The sequence below is a fragment of the Sus scrofa genome, chromosome 1 (genome assembly GCF_054392235.1).
Source record: "Sus scrofa isolate SSC_HxYL_T2T_F1_AM1 chromosome 1, Sscrofa_HxYL_maternal_Yorkshire_Landrace_v2.0, whole genome shotgun sequence".
NCBI classification, from domain to species: Eukaryota; Metazoa; Chordata; class Mammalia; order Artiodactyla; family Suidae; genus Sus; species Sus scrofa.
The window spans coordinates 77956511-77971666 of NC_139383.1; the positions used below are offsets into that span (position 1 = coordinate 77956511).

Consider the following 15156-nt stretch of genomic DNA (forward strand, 5'->3'; position numbering starts at 1 on the left):
CTGAGATATTTTTAGGCACCAGCTCCATTCCATTGTTTCAAAGAGGAAGGATATGGATGGATGAAATAGAATTGCCTAAAAGTAAAATTCACACAGCACCCCCATCTAGAATGGTATTAGTTTTTTTAAAAAGCTCTATCTTTCCTAAATAAAAGCCATTTCTCTTTTTTTAATTACTCATTGAATTTTATTACACTTATAGCTGCACAGCATCATCACAACCCAATTTTATAGCATTTCCATCCCAAACCCCCAGCACACCCCCCACCCCCCAATCTGTCTCATTTGGAGACCATAAGTTTTTCAAAGTCTGTGAGTCGTTATCTGTTCTGCAAAGAAGTTCACTGTGTCCCTTTTTGAGATTCCACGTGTAAGTGATAGCATTTGATATTGGTTTCTCAGTCTGATTTTAACTAGCATAATTTCTAGGTCCATCCATGTTGCTGCAAATGCCATTATTTCTTTCCTTTTGATGGCTGAGTAATATTCCATTATGTATATGTACCACAGCTTCTTGATCCACTCCTCTGTTGATGGACAGTTAGATTGTTTCCATGTCTTGGCTACTGTATATAGTGCTGCAATGAACACTGGAGTACATGTATCTTTTTGAGTCATGGTTTTCTCTGGATAGATGCCCAGGAGTGGGATTGCTGGATCAAATGGTAATTCTGTTTTTAGTTTTCTGAGGAATCTCCATACTGTTTTCCCAGGGGTTGCACCAATTTACATTCCCACCAACAGTGTAACAGGGTTCCCTTTTCTCCACACCCTCTCCAGCACTTATTGTTTGTAGCCTTTTTGATGATGGTCATTCTGGTTGGTGTAAGGTGGTACCTCAGACTGGTTTTGATTTGCATTTCTCTAATAATGAGTGATATTGAACATCTTTTCATGTGTTTTTTGGCCACCTGTATGTTTTCTTTGAAGAATTGTCTATTTATATCTTCTGCCCATTTTTTGATGGGGTTGGTTGTTTTTTTGGTATTGAGCTGCAGAAGGTGTTTATAAATATTGGAGATGAATCCCTTGTCAGTCACTTAATTTGCAAATATTTTCTCTCATTCTGTGGGTTGTCTTTTCATTTTGCCTAGGGTTTCCTTTTCTGTACAGAAAATTTTAAGTTTAATTAAGTTTCATTTGTTTATTTTTGTTTTTATCGTCATTACTCTAGGAGGTGGATCTGAGAAGATGTTGCTGTGGTTTATGTGGGAGAGTGTTTGGCCTATGTTTTCCTCTAAGAGTTTTATAGTCTCTGGCCTTTTCTGAAAAGCTGAGAATAATATAAATTTTGGTCATCAGATGTTTAGGTGAAACAGAAATAACAATTTAAATAATTACTCTATTTAAAAAATTGACCAATTATTCCCCTACTTAATTCTAAACCTAGACTACTGAAATACCCAAGTTTTACATTTCTAATGCTTAAGGCAAGATAGACACCTCCCTGCTCGTGTTCATGTTCGTGTGTGTGTATGTGTGTGTGTGTGTGTTTACAGATAGAGATATGCATATGTAACTGCGCTGACACTTTAAATAATTGACTACTACAATATAAATGTCTTCAATTGTGGGCCTGTGGGCATTAGAGCATGTTCCATGCTTTTATTCTTCCTGCTGAAATAGTGCTGATGTTTTGCTTGAGAACATGACTGAAGTGACCCAGATTCCCCAGTGGAAAAAGGCGGATCCATAAATGCCACAAATGTGGGATTGACGCAGGAATGGAAGCCAAAGGACAAGGCCTGGACCAAAACCGAAGCACTCCCCATAATGTAGATCAGCTCAAATCCTCCATCTTTGGAGGATTACACAAAGGTTTTTATTTCTAGTGAAAACTCTAAAAATAACACTGGGAAGCCCTCAACCTCAAGCTGTCTTGATACAGCCACCTCTCCCACCTAGGGGCCATCTCCCCTAGGCACCTGCCACACTCCGTGCAACAGGACAGCACTGGCAGAGGTTAACCAGCTCTGGCAAAGGGGTCCTGACCATGTTCCCAGTGAGGGGTGCTCTTTTGCATGTGCGTGTGTGTATTTTTTTTTGGACCACACATGCAGCATATGGAAGTTCCCAGGCTAGGGGTCGAATCGGAGCTGTAGCTACTGGCCTACACCACAGCCACAGCAACACCAGATCCAAGCCGTGTCTTTCACCTACACCACAGCTCACGGCAATGCTGGATCCTTAACCCACTGAGGGAGGCCAGGGATCAAACCTGCAACCTCATGGATACTAGCTGGGTTTCTAACCTTGTAAGTCACAAAGGGAACTCCCCTACCAGTATATTTCACCCTCCCGCTGTCACAGGAAAGGACAATAAAACAGACGCCCAGCATATTCCCGGCTCTGGATGAGGCATGGTCATTCCACTCTCCCATGCTCTGCTAGGTCAGGAAAATTTTCTCCTAATTGGCCTTTAGGGCTCAGGACAGGATCATCTTTCTGCTCCTGCTTCCCTGTGGTCCCACTTCTATTGCCTTTTTTTTTTTTTTTTTTTTTTTTTTTGCTATTTCTTGGGCCTCTCCCATGGCATATGGAGGTTCCCCAGGTTGGGGGTCGAATCAGAGCTGTAGCCACCTGCCTACGCCAGAGCCATAGCAACGCAGGATCCGAGCCGCGTCTGCAACCTACACCACAGCTCACGGCAACGCTGGATCGTTAACCCACTGAGCAAGGGCAGGGACCAAACCCGCAACCTCATGGTTCCTAGTCGGATTCGTTAACCACTGTGCCACGACAGGAACTCCTCCTGGTTCCACTTCTAGAAGAACTGGTTTTCCTGTGCTCCCACAGTACTTCACACAGGACCTGTGTCACCATCTCCCCTGCTCGATGCCAGCTTGTCTGTGGCCAGGATGGCACTGAGCACAGTGCCTGCTACACAACAAGGCCTAGTGTCATCTCTGCAGGGGGCAACAGGGTGACTAATGAAGAACCAACCAAAGGAAATGAAGGAACTGAAACTGCACCGAATCAGGGGCCCTGCTGCCCCTGCATTGCGAGCAGAGGTGTGCGCTGGGGTGGGATGTATAAACCAGGACGCACCCACCTACCCACCCCCACACACACACTCAGAGGATGACCTGCTCCTTAAACTTAGTCCTGTGTCTTTAACTAGAAATAAATGATAAAGAGCCAATCTAGAGATTCTGCTGTCATTTTTTAACACTGTCCAGTGCTTCCTTTTTATTGAAAAAAATCTGAGAAGAAGCCAAGATTCAACACTTTAGAATCATAATCACGTCTTGTGTAAGATGGAGATTTAACGAAGGGCCGTGATGAATCCAAGACTCAAATCACAGTTCGGGCCTTTGTTTGATGATTTTAAGAAATGGAAGATGGAGAGAGAAATGAGGTATAATGGAGGTAGACTTTTCTCCTGCACAGAATCTCCTCTAGTCCCAATCCAACCCTTTTTACTACTTGCAAAAGATTTAAAATATTCATTGACCTGCCAAAAAACATCTGCACATTACCAGACTCGTCTTCACATATTCACGTCTGAATGGCTTCTTTCTGCTCCAACGATCACAGCTCTATTCAATCAACACTAAAGTGAGAACTCAGAGCTGTACGTGATGTGATGTCAGTGGCAACCGAGGATAAAATAGCCATTTGATAGCAGCTTCCATATCTAGCGTGTCAACGGGGGCAGTGTTCCCTCGGTTATTCTTAACTTAGGATCCAGGGCACAAAAAAGACCAGGCAGGGCCAGACTCTGCCACAATTCCAAAGAAAGCTGAAACGTACACAGAGTGTATACAGAAGCCCCTCAATGTTCCTCGGTGAAGGGGCGGCCCCTGGCTTGCTGCCTGAAGCCCGGGAACAGGCCCACTCTCACACTGGGTACCCCAGGGCCGCCCCAGCTGCACACAGACACTCAGTGCACCCCAAGCGCCTGTGTGGCCCACAGCTCAGCAGGCCCCAGGGACAGGATCCGGCTCAGACAAGGCCTTTTGTTTTGGGGTACCCCCTCACTGCCCTGTTCCCCCAGAAAAACAAAAAACAAAAAACATTTTTTTTCCTCTGCCCATTCACTCTGGCCCCAGATGAGCTCACTGTCCCATGTCCTCCTGTACGCGTCACCTAATGAAGTTCAAGATGGCAGAGTCTGAACCTCCCTCCCCCCCGGCCCCCAGTCAAGGTGCAGTGATAAGTCCATGTTCAAAAGGGTGAGGGGTGCAGGGCAGGGAAGAGCTTGGGAACAAGTCGATGCCACCCCGAGGGCAATCTTCAGCTCACCAACATTGAGGGGATCCCCAAAGGAATTTAATGGGAAGGGGCTGGTCCAGGAGGGGACAGCAAAGGTGGCTGGGGAACACTCTTGGGTCTCCCACACTGCGAGGACATAACAGGGCTTGGCCGACAGCAAATACACTTTGTCTCACCACCTCATTCCTATTTCTTTTATATAAATATTCATTCACCTCATTGAAAAATCTGGAAACTCTGGAACCCGCGTTTTGGGGCATCTCCCTTCTGGCCAGGGTTTCTACACACAGACAAATGCTAGTACTGGTGTGGCACTTCCATCTTGCCTGTCACAACAGACGGCACATACAACCTTCTGAGAGAGAACAGAGTACGGGGCGGCACCCCAAGTAGAGCAATGTACCTGGTCCAATTAACTGCAGGGGCTACTGCGAGCAGCAAGGTGCAAAGCATAGGCTCAACCACCTAATGATGCCTCTCATGCTATGAATTACTCTCGAAAACACAGAATTTTGGTCCAGAGCCAGGAAGGAAGCAGTTGGCTTGGAAACCAAGTTCTGTTCCTAGCCCTGCTATTTATTTGCTCTGTGACTGGGGAAAGAGAAAGAGTAGAGCAAGAGTCACATATTAAACAACCCCCACGGGCCAGGCAGGTAAAATAAATGAATGATGCAGGTTTGAAAGGGCTAGGGTGAGCTGAAGACCCCTGCCTCACCCCAAGAGGACAGCTGCACTGCTTGGGCAGGCCGCTGTCAATGACGGAAGGCAGGCTCGGTTTTGCCAGACCTTCCTCCCCCCACCAAGAGAAGCTGGGAATCTCAGTTTTTATACAAAACTGCCCAATTTTTAAGTGTTGGTTTAAATTTTTTAAATGCACCATGTGGGCCAACAAAATATAAATGAGGGTAGCATTCAGCCCAGAAATTGGTTTGCTATCTTTATAAGTCATAAGACCTATCCCTTGGTTTCTCTTTCTGTGAAATAGGAAATTGCCTGCTGTCTGCCCACCACTTGGGGTTTATTAAAGAAGACAGAAGAGGTTTTTATTAGCACTTAACCAAAAAAATCCAAGTACAGTCAGATGCCCAAAGCAGGGTAACTCGATCTCCTATTCTTTTAAAATGAGGGTTTACATACTTGCTAACCCATGGGGCTTGATGCTTTGAAGAATTATTTGAAATGTATACGCCTACACATTAGTTTCTAAAAAAAAACGAGAGATAAATTGTAATAGCCTTAGAAGACAAGGGTGTGAGCAGCTGGAGCGAGTGGTGGGGTGAAAGCTTGACTGGAATGGCTTTGATTTGCTTTTTTCTTTTTCTTTTTTCTAACAAACATGATGTGGAGAAGTGTAGCCAGCCTCTCAAGAGGCACGACATGCCATCAAGGGCAGAAGAGAAGTGGGATGGCTGCCACAGGAAAATGCAAGCTGATGAAAACATCTTATAAAAATGGATGAAATTACAAATGTTTGTAGGTTGGTAGAATGAACATGTCAAAGCAAACAAACAAAAAAAATTCAAGTACCCACTAAAGGAACTGTGTCAGCAAAATACTAGACAGTGCTGGGCGCAGTAAAAAATTTTATGAGTAAGAGCTAAGAAGCCAAGTTCTAGTTATACAGGTTTTCCTAAACAAGAAGTCAGGGGGGGAAAAAAAAAAAAAAAACACCTTTACTACAACACACAGTGCCCCACATTTTACACTGTGCCACTTCTGTATTTGTCCTTTTTAGCCTACTTCTAGCACAGACTCTGTCTTTGCTAAAATACATTAGTTGCCATGGAAACGATGTCATAGTGTGTAAAACCATTTACTGTCCTTGGAAAGGGATTCATGATAAAATTGAACAGTAGAATGTTTTAAAAAGAGATCCAACAGAAAGCAGTTGCATAAGAACACACCATCTCAAAATTGTGACTTCAAAGTATTCCTCCACCACCACCATCTCGGGGGCCGGTTTCCCCCAGATCAATCCAAGAAGCACCTTTCCTGGTCACGTACACGAAGTACGCACAAGACGAAATCTCCGACCTAATGCTGGATCAAACAATAGATGCACTAGAACTCACACTTACGTCCCTGGGTAGGGGAAGGGATGGGGGATGGGAGACTACAGAAGCAGGATGGTTTGAAGATTTCACGATTTAGTCCTGGGATATATTCTGCTGTCCCACTTTGTTATCAGAGACAGAAATAACATTTAGAAATAATATTTAGACTTGCATTTTCCTTATCCGCATGGATTAGCAAGACACTCCCTCTTTTTCCTTTTCATCAACTCAAAGTAAATCATATTCACTCCTTCGAGAAAATGCACTGAGCAGCTCTCGCATGCCACACTGGTGAAGAAAACAGACAGGAAAGGTACGTGGCGCCGGGAAGCTTAAAATCTAGTGCGGCCAGCTGGGTGGGTGGGAGCTTAAAGGCTTCCTGGGCCATGGTGAGGGAGCTCAACTTTGTTCCAACTGCAAGAGGATGACGCTGAGGGGTGTCACCCAGCAATGTGGTCTCGCAGGGATTTTGAAAGGCTCACTCAGCTGTTGTGGGAAGTGGGATTGGAAGCCAGCAGCAGAGGAGGGCAGAACAGTAGTCTTATCAGAACAGTCCAGACAAAAGAGGACAGAGAAATGTGATCTCTGACTAGGGTGACCTTATGCCTTGGCTTGTCTGCGAAAGAACTGGACTACCCCTATTGTCCCAGTAGCCCATCAGATGTCTCATTTTTTAGACCTGATACTATTTTTAAGGGTTGCATTCAAATGCACCAAGACTGGGTTTAGCCACCTCCACTACTCCCTTCCAGATTCAGCCATGGTCTTGCCTGCCAGTGAGACACGTGCAGAGTGCAGAGAATTCTCATCTTAACATTTCATCTTAACGAATGGTAACCAGTGACCATCTATCTCTGTTCCTGTCCTTTTCCAGTCTTAGCTGAAGGCAAGCACCTCTCTTTCATGTAGAACAGGCAGGATGCTCACCAATACAATAAAGAGCACTTGGACGTGAGCAGCTAGGGACGCGGGCCCCTCCTGGTCCCAACTGGTAGCATCCCTGCCAGATAATGGATGCTCCAACCAGTTGTGCTGACCCTCACTATGGCCTGTGATGCACTAAACACTGGTCAGAAGGGTCCATGGGAAACAAGAAAATGACAGGTTAGGTGTTTGTGAAATATTGGCAGGAAATAGATCTTTTCAAGAATGCATGTGACTGATTCAACCCCTAGCATGGGAACCTCCACATGCTACAAGTGCGACCCTAAAAAGCAAAAAAAAAAAAAAAAAAAAAAGAATGGTGTAAATGCTCTCATTACAGTGTTTTTGCCATTTATTGATCATTTGTCTATTTTACTTTGCAAGATTCCCTTCAGCAGCAATGGGCTGAAAAAGGAAAAAATGTCAAGTAAATGAAAAATTACCTTTTTTTACTTTTTATGGCCACAACTGCAGCATATAGAAGTTCCTGGGCTAGGGGCTGAATTGGAACTGCAGCTGCCAGCCTAAACCACAGCCACAGCAACGCCAGACCCAAGCCACATCTTCAAACTACACCACAGCTCACGTCAACAGCAGATCCTTAACCCACCGAGGGAGGCCAGGGATCAAACAAACCTGCATCCTCATAGAGACAATGTTGGGTCCTTAACCCACTGAGCCACAATGGGAATGACTGAATTTTCATTTTTTCAAGAAGCTGATGACGAATGTTAGCTCACACAAGATGTGCATGGGTCTCATTCCTCATGGGAGCCTTACTGATAGATTTGCCAAGTCCAATCTGCTCAAGAAGCATCAGTAACTACTTCAAATGTTAACAGCTCTTGTAATAAGCTCATGACCAAGGATTACAATTTAACACAGCCAGTTATGAAAGGTTCCCTGATAGCACTCCAGGAAGAATGACTTTTCCTTTAGATCAAAAGACTGTTATTCTATGTTGATTCCACTTATTTTTGAGTTCAGGGTTTTGGGGTTTTTTTGGTGCATACACAAAAGTGAAGCCATAGCTTTAATATGCTGCTTTCCTTAGCAGAAGGAAAAAAAAAAATGATTGCAGTGTGTGTTAGTATTAACAGGTGTTTTACAGAGAAAAATCAATTTATTTCAATTATGGTTTGATTTCTTTCCCCCTATCTATTTCTTGGGATCAAAATAAAGCTTTTGGAAGTTCATTCTGCCACAGGTGAAACACCTCATTGTAGTGTGAATGCTACTAGAATCTGTCAGAAGTTTAACACAAGGGAAGAAATTATTTTGTTTCTGCAGAATACAAATACAAATTTTGCGATATTATAAATAATTGTCATTAAATCAAGAAACTTACAGAGCAGAAAGTTATTTGAATTGGGTATGCCATGTAAAATAATCCATAACTGCATTCAAACAAGCAGCTTGGGAGTTCCCACTGTGGCACAGCAGAGTATCCATGAGGATGAGGGTTTGATCCCAGGCCTTGCTCAATGGATCAGGGATCTGGCGTTGTTGTGAGAAGTGATGTAGGTTGCAGATGTGACTTGGATCCTGTATTGCTGTGGCTGTGATGTAGGCTGGCAGCTATAGCTCCAGTTTTGACCCCTAGCCTGGGAACTTCCATATGCTATGGGTGTGACCCTAAAAAGCATGCGCATGCGCGCACGCACACACACACAAACACACACAAAGTGGCTATATCCTACCAGATGCAAAACTAACTACAGATGTAGAAATTGACAAATAGTTAGAAAAACTGAACTATGACATTTTTGTGAAAACAAAAAAACACTTCGGTATGGCACTACCCGCCTTCTATTTTGCCACCTGTCATCATCAACTAGGTTTTAGAGATGTTTGCAAAACGACTCTCTAAATCAACCTAAGTGTGCCATAATGGTATGTGGATGAATCTTGTAAAGTCTGGGTGTGTTCCATTCCGAAACAGATGGATATCTTTGATCAAAGTAGTAAATGAAGCAACAAAACATTTCAGCTTTTTTTAAAAAAGGCTTTAACCAATTGCAGTAACTGAAAACCAGGCTTACAGATAGGAAGATGTTAAAATTTATCACAATAAAAGCAAAGGAAGGCACTAAACACATTAGAGACCTCAGTGTCCAAGATTTAATTCTAAAACTGTATTACGGATATTCGGGGGTTTCTCAACTTGTGGCAATATTTTGATGGTGTTCCTGGTTTTAACTGGATACATTTATATTCTTTACCACAATGGTGTGCAATTATGAATTGTCTATGATTTTGTGTCACCTAAATGTGGTAAAACATGCAAGAGGACGACGGAGGAACTTATTTTCATGAGTTTTGTCTTATAAAAATAGTTATTGAAGGTAAGAATCCTGAATGGAGGTAAGAGACCTGTGAAAATATCTGGACTAAAATATTTACACATTTCAGTATGAAAAAAATATTAGTCTGAGAAATGCCTCCATTTAGCTGAATTTGTTCTGAGCTCACATGCATCTGTAGAAAGAGCTATTTCCTCCGTTAAAAATATTATGCTGTATCCATAAATGCCAATTGAACATAGCAACAGTTTCAAATATTAACTATAAAATACAACTTTGAAGGAGACTGGGCAATACCATGAGAAAATCTGAAACAATTCATTCATCAGAAAAATAATCATGACATAAGTATTAGAGGCAAATGGCTAAAAAACTGACTAAAGTGAGTGAATATGAGCCAAGAACAATTACTACCTTATGTTCTTCTTACTGTTTAGATAATCAGTAGAAAAGGATTTTTTTTTTTTTTTTTTTTTGCTCTAATGTATATATAGGGACATGTTTTTAATTTTTAGAAGTTTCATTTATTTTTTTTCATGGCCACAGCCACAGCACATGGAAGTTTCTTGGCCAGGGGTTGAATCTCAGCTGCAGCTGCTGGCCTACACCACAGCCACAGCAACACAGGATCCGAGCCACATCTGCGACCCACACCACAGCTTGGGGCATGCAAGGTCCTTAACACACTGAGTAAGGCCAGAGATGGAACCTGCTTCCTCATAGAAAGCCACAATGGGAACTCCCAGAAGTTGTATTTTTGAGAAGATGTTGAAGAGGACTATTTCATAGGTCCAAAATATTATGAAAATGATATCAGTTAATAAATCAGCATTTTTTTTTAAAAGATCCAGGATTTAAATGATTTTAATGACTCCTTTCAATAAATGTTTTGGTTCCCCTTCTCTACTAGCTCCCTTTGCTCCCCTGACAGATGAGGGGGAAAGGAGAGTTATTCCTGTTTTGAGAAGATGTGTTTAAAGTGTCACTGTAATTTTCTAGGAAAAAAATACATAAAACAGTACCCCAACAGAAAACTTCCCACCTTAACCCGCCCCACAAAACGCATGCTTTTTAAAGTAAGACTGAAGGTTTCCCTTCCAAAATTACTAGGCATTTCAAGAAACAGCAGGTTTTAAAAACATCTTAAATGCAGCCTCATCCTCGTATGAATGTCGAAGAGAGATAAAATGTCTTTAAAAGAGCTAACTGGGTTTCTTCCCCCCTCTCTCATTTGAGTGTTCTGGTAACTAGTTATGAATTATACTTGGAAATGAATCCCTTTACAAACCTGGGCTTTATTTAGTGCATGGCGATTACATAAAAATGAAGACTTTTCCCCCTTATCGTCAGTCAGAAACTGTAATTCCACCCTGATACCTTTAAAATAATGGAACCCGGTGAAAATTCTCTTCCAGCATCACCGTGAAGATCCAGCATCACAGTGAAGTTCATCAGGGAAAGGCCTGAAATTCTAAGACTTTCCACCAGCCTGAGACTCCATGGCAACTGAGGTCCCTCCTCCCAGGGCACTGGGGAGAGCTGCAGCCAGTTCAGCAACAGGAAGCCTAATCCCCACTACAGTTGGACTATGTGGTCGACCACTCTGCTTCCTCAGAGGACAGATCTTCCCACTTCTGGCCCCAGATGAACCTATGGCAGGTACGCTAAGTCACATTGTCCCCCAAGGAATAAGTCTAAGACTCCAAGGGAGCAAATTGGCCACCACCATCATCATCACCATCACTATAAAATACAACTCAAATACAACGTGGAAGGTTTGAAGTTTATACTCACTACTCAGCTGTGTACACAAGATGCTACTTCATCTCTCCAGAGTTGAATTCAATTTGACCATGACCACTGCATTTCTGTTTACAGTAGAAAAAAAACAATCCTGCTCCTTCAAGATAATGGAATGCCTTCAGATTTAAAATTTTCATTGCTTCAGGGCAATCAGTTAAATTGAGCTTGTCTCAGACTGCCTCTCAGGGCTGGAATCCTTGCCCTCTCCTCGTTTCCCCCAGGGGTAAGATTACAGATCACATCAGGGAGCAAGGACCCAGTCCAGGCACTGCCTTCCAGGGCCCCGCTGGCTTCCCTAGGATGTTTTGTCCATCCCTTTGTTTGGGGGTGTTGGCCTGGTTCTGCTGATGTGATGGGTGGATATCGGCAGCCACCACCCTGGCCGGTCCCCACCTGTGAGACTGGCCCCGTTCATTCTGTGCCCTCTCCTTCCTGACCCCAGGCCTCTCCCACCCAGCTCCCTCAGCACCTCCACAGCTGGCCTAGGGACCCTGCAGGATTGCTGGGATCTTTCCCACGTCACATGTGAGCATTAGGGAACAGGGGTAAGACCATCATCTCAGGGCTGCATCTGCCTAAACCTGCCCCACTGCAGGGCCCACTCCTCCAAGGAGGCTTCCTTCCAGAGTTCCAGGCGGTGGGAGGGTGGGGGTGGGGAGGTAGCACAAGTGTTCTCTCCCTGCAGTTTCTCCTCCACCCACCTGGAGTGAGGGGTCTCAGTGACCCATTCATTTCTTATCTCTGGTCTCCCCCAATCCCTCCAAGCTCCTGCCTCCAACCTGGGGAGGCATTTCCTCCTTCCGGCAGCCTCCGCATCCCGCAGGGCGGATTGTACAATCTCCGCCTCGTCTTCCCAAGATCTGGCTCCTCGGAATCCACACATCACTTCTCTTCTAACAAAGCCTGCCTCTTTTACATGAAGGCCGGGCTAAGGCTGCCTGGGCTCTGAAACAGGCTTCAAGGTCCTGTTTTGGAAATCAAAAGCGGAACAATGTCTTCTTTGTCTTGGGCCATACTCTGTCCTCCCCCTGAAGTAATGGAATCCTTAGCCTCAATGGGGGAGGCTCCCAGGGCAACAAGAATGAGAAGGAAAGGAAAGCAAATTGAATACCGGTTCAAAACATTGTCCCCCGCTAAAGCAGCTGGTCATGATGCAAGGTCTCAGAGGGCCCAGAACACTCACCTAGGATTTTTTAAAAGTGCAACATACTGACGTCATTTTTCTAAAAGATACCATTTATACAGGATTTGAACCAAGGGCAAAAAGGAGACTACGGCTTTTGTTTTCTTGAATTCTTTATATAAGGATTAATGTCCTTAATCTCTGAATGTACCCATTCAACAGGAAGCCACCTTGCTCAGCATCATTTGGAACTCTCCACTGGCTGGATTTCTTCAGGGCCTTCCTGCCTTTGCCTCTCCTTCTCCATTTCTGCTGTGTTCACCCATCACAGACCCAAAATCCTTCCCCGTCTTATCCATCATCCCAATTCCAGCTCAATCCCCTATCCAGCCTGAACCCTGCTTTCAGCTGATTCAACTGCTGTTTTCGTTAGTCTCTGAGAATATCCTCCGCATTTGACTCTCCAAACCAATTCTCAACTCTAGGTCACCACAAGGTCCGATTTTCCATTGCAAAGTGATGAGCACTACCAAGCAAAGCCACAAAACTGGGCTAAGCCATTCAAAATACTTGGAAATTTCAAAGGGGCCTATTTCTCTGTAGCAATTTTCAATCCATCTATTAACATAGTATCCTATATTTTCCTGGCTGGTTGGACATTTTCTGTATCCTCCAAGGCTCCCTCCCATCTCCAAATCTTGCAACCTCAGATGATGGTTCAGCTTCCAATTCTACTGAAAAGTTGCAGGATAGCCCATGCCTCAGAATTTATTTTCACATAGAAATTTCACTGTTATCTTCACCTATCTTGCAGCGACAGTCAAAAATCACATTAGTAGGCATTCCAACTTTCAAATACCTTTCTCATCTGCTCTCTCCCTCCAAATTACTTCTCATTTGCATCCCTTTGAGGGCTGCAGTAGGTTGCATTGTGCTGCCACTCCAATATATGTCTGTCAGAAACCTGTGAATGTGACCTTATGTGGAAAAAAGGGTCTTTGCAGATGTAATTAAGTTAAGGATCTCGAACTGAGATCATCTTGGATTAGGGTAGAACCTAAATCCAGGGACAAGTGTCCTTGTAAGAGAAAAGGCCATGACACACAGAGGAGAACTCAGCGTGAAGATGAAAGCCGAAATTGTACTGATGGGTCCACAAGCCAAGGAAAGCCAAGAGCTGCTGGCAGCCACCAGAAAGAGGCATGCGCAGGAATTCCTGTTGCGGCTCAGCGGGTTATGAGCCCGACTAGTATTCATGAGGATGCGGGTTTGATCCCTGGCCTTGCTTAGTGGGTTAAGGATCTGGCGTTGCCATGAGCTGGGTGTAGGTCATAGACGTGGCTCGGACCCAGGGTTGCTGTGGCTGTGGCGCAGGCCAGCAACTGCAGCTCTGATTTGACCCCTAGCCTGGTGAGAACCTCCATATGCCACAGGTGCAGCCCTAAAAAGCAAAACAAAAAGAGGCATGAACAGAGTCTTACTCAGAACCTCCAGAAGCAATCAACCCTATTGAAGTCTTGATTTCAAGACCTGTGGCTTCCAGAACAGGGAGAGGAAGTGCTTTGTTGTTTGAAGCCCCCAGTACACAGCCACTGTTACACAGCCACAGGAAACCAAGGCAAAGGCCCCTTCTATATGCAACGTGATCCTGCCCCACTAAACCTTTGATGACCCCCTTCTGTCCATCGTCCCCTCTCCCCAGCCTCGCCAACATCACTCTCCTTTGCGGATCATTTCTGCATGTTCGAGCTTATCTGGGTGGCACCAAGAGCCCAGCTAAGGGTCCCAGTGGGGAGCACAAGCAAGACTCCTTCCACAGTGACACTTCTGCATTGCAAGTACATGAGTAGTGATTGTGGAGGTGGAGGCTGGGGTGTTTCATGCCCTGGAAACATAACCTCTGTCACAAGCTAGGGATGTGAGAAAAGTGGAGGCACTGGGGCTCGCCTAGGGACCCCAGACTGGGGGTCTGAACACCTTCCTACTCCGGGCATGGCACAGTTGGGCTGCAGTACAATCAGAGAATGTTTTCTGAACACCAGCTCTCCTTGTATTACACTTACGTTTATACTAATCAGAACTTCCCAGGAGCTAGTGGCTCCACAGAGGCATGTGGTTCTGCTCATGACACTGCAGTCCTTAAAGGTTCTTCCCAGCCACGTCTCATCAGCCCTCACTGGGCAATTTTCGGCCCCTTGGCGAAAACCTCTAACTCTCACCAGTCTGCAATCAAGAATCTGCTGAATAATAACCATAAGACACTGGGAATTACACGATCAACCACACTTATACAAAAAGAAGGGTATGGTATGGCATATTATCTGTGCTTTGGGCCCTAACTTGTTGACAGAATTAGAAACTGGATCACTGCATTTCTATCCAAGGGGTGAAACGTAAGGTGCAACATTATGTGCAAAACCAAAGTCTGGATTTTAACCCATGACTCTGAGGATCTACCAAAGCAGAGGACCTGATGTATTATCTACAAGAAGAGAATTTACTCAAGGTGCATCTCATTCTACAAGTACTGAAAACACTTGGAAGACCTCCAACTTGGAAGCCTGGAATCATAATCAACAAGCATTTAATACATGCACAGTTCAGTGTAGAATTACAGGGCACAAAGCAAATTAAACAGCAGTGCTTTCCGTCTTCTAGAAGCTGGCCACTGAAAATGGACAACGCTGACCCTGACAAGTACAAAAGTGACTGAACATGAACAAAGTGGATAAAC

General features: G+C 44.3%; 1 protein-coding gene and 1 long non-coding RNA gene across 3 annotated transcripts in view; one reads left to right on the forward strand and one right to left on the reverse strand.

The window, feature by feature from the left end:
- The window catches only part of FYN (FYN proto-oncogene, Src family tyrosine kinase), a 225160-nt gene that overhangs the window by 198209 nt on the left and 11795 nt on the right, over nucleotides 1-15156 (reverse strand). The gene's annotated exons all lie outside the window — the stretch shown is intronic.
- LOC146406160 (uncharacterized) lies at nucleotides 5524-13849 on the forward strand. Its single transcript, XR_014807347.1, has 2 exons — nucleotides 5524-8615; nucleotides 10243-13849. It is a non-coding gene; the product is annotated as an uncharacterized LOC146406160 (long non-coding RNA).